Source organism: Penaeus vannamei, chromosome 17 (genome assembly GCF_042767895.1).
Source record: "Penaeus vannamei isolate JL-2024 chromosome 17, ASM4276789v1, whole genome shotgun sequence".
Taxonomy (NCBI): Eukaryota; Metazoa; Arthropoda; class Malacostraca; order Decapoda; family Penaeidae; genus Penaeus; species Penaeus vannamei.
Window position 1 is genome coordinate 41056157 of NC_091565.1, and position 5000 is coordinate 41061156.

General features: G+C 41.2%; 1 protein-coding gene across 1 annotated transcript in view; it reads right to left on the bottom strand.

Annotated features, from left to right (window-relative positions):
- smog (G-protein coupled receptor 158 smog) overlaps nt 1-5000 on the bottom strand; it is a 414140-nt gene that overhangs the window by 100565 nt on the left and 308575 nt on the right. The window lies entirely within an intron of this gene.

A 5000-nucleotide genomic window follows, 5' to 3' on the forward strand; every position in this document is an offset into this window, starting at 1 on the left:
AGGAGGGAGAGGGGGGAGGAGGGAGTTAGTGAGGTGAGTGAGAAAGAAAAAGAAAAACAAAACAAGAGACAAAGAAAGAGAGTGAAGAGAGAGAGGGAGAGAGAAAATTGAGAAGGAGAGAGAAAGTGAGAGAGGAGAGAGAGAGAGATAGAGAGAAGAGAGGAAGGAAAGAGAAAAAATAAAAAGAGAAAAAGAGAGAAAAAAGGAGGTGGGAGAGGGAGGAGAGAGAGAGAGAGGTGGGATGAGTGAATCATTAGGTGCGAAAGAAAGAGAGGGGAGAGAGGTGGCAGAGAGGGACATGTAGCCAGAGAAATAAAGATAGACAGAGAGACAGTTTAAAGAGACAAGAGAGGGAGGGAGAAAAAAGAAAGAGTAAGAGTGGGGGAGAGAGAAGAAGAAAAGGCAATCATAGGAGAGACAGAGAACCCTTATCCTCCCAGATCTTCTGACTATAGAGAGTGAGGGAATGGGGAGAAAGAAACAGGATGGTGCATAAGAAAAAGGAGACAGAAAGGGGGAGGGAGGAGGAAAGAGAGAAAGAGAGAGTGAGGAAGAGAGAGAGAAAAGGGAGAGAGGGGAGACGGGTAGATAGAGAGAGAGAGAGGAGGAGAGAGATAAAAAAGTCAGAAGAAAGGAGAGAAAGGAGCAGGAAGAGAGAGGGAGAGAAAGATAGGCAGGACAGGCATGGGGGGAGAGGGAGAGAGATAGAGGAATTGAGAGAGAGAGAGAGGAAAGAGGCAGACAGACAGAGAGAGAGAGAGGGAGAGGGAGGGGGAGAGGAAGGAAGATAATGAGAGAGAGATTTGGAGGAAAGATAGACAAACAGACAGAGAGAGAGAGAGCGAGAAAGAGAGAGAGAGAGAGAGAGAGAGAGAGAGAGAGAGAGAGAGAGAGAGAGAGAGAGAGAGAGAAAGAAAGAGAGAAGAGTGAGACACCAAAGGCAGACAGAAGTAGAGAGAGAGAGAGAGAGAGAGAGAGAGACAGAGAGACAGAAAGAAAAGAAATACGAAGGCGAACTGAGAGAAAGCGGAGCAGAGAGTAGAGAGAGAGAGAGAGAGAGAGAGAGAGAGAGAGAGAGAGAGAGAGAGAGAGAGCGAGAGAGAGGGGGGGAGGAAGGGAGGGAAGGAGGGAGCGTGAAGAGAATATGTAAAAAAAAAAAAAAAAAAAAATGAAGAAAAAAGAATAATTCCATCAATGCATGATGTGTCACTGACGTCCAGATATTGCATCTTCATCAGATTTACGTAAATCTTTATGAAAATGTAATATCCGAACGTCAATTACATGCTTTGGATTTTGAAATCATTCATTCACATTCGTATTTTTTTTCTTTTTTTTTTTTTTTACATTTGCATACACTTTATCTACATACACATAAAGCGAGATAGAGATAGCCATGCAAACAGACAGACAGCAAAAATTACAAACAGACAAAAAAAAAAAAAAAAAAAAAAAAAGGTAAAACGGCAAGGAGAGAGAGAGAGAGAAAATAAAAAACGAAAGAAGAGAACGACAAAAGAATTCCGAGAAAGAAAACGAAAAATGAGAAGGCAATCTCCAGAAAATCCCCAACTGGTTTTAAAATTTCATCTGCTTATATTGCTACTAATGTCAGAGCGAGTGCCGTTTCTCAAGCTTATTTTTTCCTTTATCTTTTTGAGTTGGTACAAGTGCTTGCGTCATGGCAAATGCAGAGGTAGCATGCGAGTGTATCAGAGTGTTGTTGCAGATTTCTGTGCTGTGTTTCTGTTGTTGCAAATATTGTTTCTTTTGGCGTTTTGGCGAATTCTACTTTCTGTATTGATTTCAACTTTGTGGTGATTTTTATTCGGTGCGTTTATGTTAAAGGAAAACTTAAATATTTGCATGTACGTTCTAGATTTACCTGCAAATTATATATTAGTTCACGTAGCAGAGGTTGGTTTGTGTACCATTTCCTTCGTAAACCTAATATATGTTTGTTTGAAAACCAGTGCAATTACAAACGTTAGTGCAGTTGTTAGATGTATGTAATACTTACCAAAAGCTGTTACCATATCCACCGATACAGAAGTTAAGTCATTATTATTACAGTACACGCTATTACACCAGTAAACGTTACAACGAAATGGACATTTTCATTGCCAGAGAACCCATGGAGTACGAAAACAGATGCTAATATCGGCACCGGCATTTGCACTCACTACTCGCGCTACTCCCCAGCATTCGTATCATTACAGCATCCACCAGAGGGTCATTATTCATCCCATCCCCATACCAAAGCGGATATCCGAATCAGACACGGGATATTCAATGATTCGCCAATTAGCTTTGTTGCACACGCACGCGAGGCATGTTTATGTAAAGCCAATTTGCATGTACAGTAATAAGATACGATGACCGACAGACTAATCTCACACATTACGGCTAAACAAACTCACCTGCATCCAATTACTCATCCGTACACTCACCTATCCATCCATTTATTCATTCCGTCATCAAGTTATTCATGTACTCATTTCTGGATCTCTCTGCGTTGGCGGAAATGTGAATAACCGATATGTTATAGCATGAGTAAGAAAACTTTGAGACGTAAAAATATTCTTTCTGTTAATTGTTTCATAAAATTGCCATCTTAAAGACGAAGAAATTATGATAGTAGTAATTATTATAGTAAGGATCATGATGGTAGAGTAATGGTAAAAGTATAATGTTATCAGTGATAATGATGCTTTTAATGAAGATAATCATGACATTATGATTGATATAACAGTAATGTGAATGATGATGAATGATGATTACTTTGATAATAATAATGACATATTCATGATGATGATGCTTTTGATAATGATAAAGATAATGATAATAATGATAATGATGATGATAATAATAATGATAATAATGCTAACAACAAAAATAAAATGATAATAGAAATAAAGATAATGATAGAAATGATAATAAAGTCATTATCATCATAAAGAGAACAATATAAGTTATTATCATTATCATGATTATCATTATTACCATCATTATTATGATTATCATTATTACCATCATTATCATTATTATCATTATTACCATCATTATCATCATCATCATCCTTATAATGATTTTTCTTGATTATTATAATTGTCATAAACCAAAATTTACTCTTCAGTTTCCTCCTCCTCCTCCTCCTATTTATCCATCTCCTACTCCTTCTCTTCACCTTCCTTTATTCCTTCCATCTCCTCTTCCTTATAAATCTGGCCCCTAACCTCCCCTTTATTCCCTACCCCCCCTACCCCTCCCTTCACCCCCCCCCCTCTCCCCCATGCTTCACATGCTACCGTTCTTTACGAAATTTAATAAAGATCAGATATATCTCTTAATCCCCCACCCCCCTTACCCTCTCCCCCTCCTCATCATTATCACTTTCCTCCTTCACTCCCTTGCCCTCTCCTACTCCCCATCTTCATCACTCCCCTCCTTCACTCCCTCTTTCTCCCTCTCCATTACCCTCACTTTCCTTCACTCCCTTCCCCTCTCCTCCTCATCATCATTATCACTCTTCTTTCACTCCCTTCCTCTTTCTCCCTCACCATCACCCTCACTATCTTTCACTTCCTTCCCTTCTCCCTCAGTTCATAATTATCATTCTCCCTTTCTCTCCCTCTCCTTCGTCCACCCCCATCTCCCTCCCTCTGCCCCTTCACTCCCTCTTCCCATCATCTTCTCTCTTCTTCATTTCCTTCCCCTCTACATTCTATTATAGGAATAGGGAGAAAGATGGATAAATGAGCAGTGGATAGGTGGATAGACAGAGACAAAAAGGAAAATATTATACATATGCACACAGATGAGTGGATAGATGGACGTTTGGGTAAACAGACAGACAGACTTATAAACAGATAGGAAAGAGAGAGAATTGATAAATGTGAATGTAGGGAGCGAAGGAGAGACACAAGAGATGGAAGGAAGGGATAGAGGAATGGAGGGATAGATGAGTAAATGAAGAGAGATAATAGGGCTAGAAAGAATAACTATGGGCTGAGGAAAAGGAATAAAGAGACAAAGTGTCAAGTAGATGGATAGACAAACAGATAAGTAGAAATATGAATAAAGGGATGGCTAAATGAACAGAGTTGGAGGAAATTAATGAAAAGAGGGATGAATGAATGAATGAAGAGATAAGCAGAAAAACAGACAAGAGAGATAGCGAAGGATAAGGGAATAGGGGTGAACCAGCGAACTGCCTCTCTACCAACTCATATTCCACCCTTCTCACCTCTTCCACCCACCCCCATCCCACACCCAAACCCCGCACACCCACCCCCAAACCACCCCACCCCACCCCTACACCCAAATCTTCCAAACCCTTTATCCACCCCCATCAAACCCCCCAAACCCCACCCCCACCACCCCAACACCACCACCAAACACCACCCCACTTTACCCCCACCCCCACCCACCAGGATGAACTATCGACCTAGGAACCTTATCAGAACCTGCACAAGCCGCCGGAAATGGCGATCACGTCACCTAATTGGACCAGGTGAACCTATTCAGGACACGTGAACCCCCACGCGGCGAACCGAGGTCAGGGGAGGCGGGGGGGAGGTGGGTTCTGTTCAAGGTCACTGGCGTGGAAATAAGTTTGGGGGTATTTTAAGGCGTGGAAATGCGTTTGGGGTATTTTAAGGCTTGGAAATGCGTTTGGGGTATTTTTAAGGCGTGGAGATGAGTTTGGGGTATTTTAAGGCGTGGAAATAAGTTTGGGGTATTTTAAGGCGTGGAATTAAGTTTGGGGTATTTTAAGGCGTGGAATTAAGTTTGGGGTATTTTAAGGCGTGGAATTAAGTTTGGGGTATTTTAAGGCGTGGAAATGAGTTTGGGGTATTTTAAGGCGTGGATCGTTGAAGTTTTAGGCATTTTAAGGTCGTGGAATTTAGAGTTTGGGGTATTGCTAGGCGTGGGAAATGCGTTTGGGGTATTTTAAGGCGTGGAAATGCGTTTGGGGTATTTACAGGTGTGGAAATGAG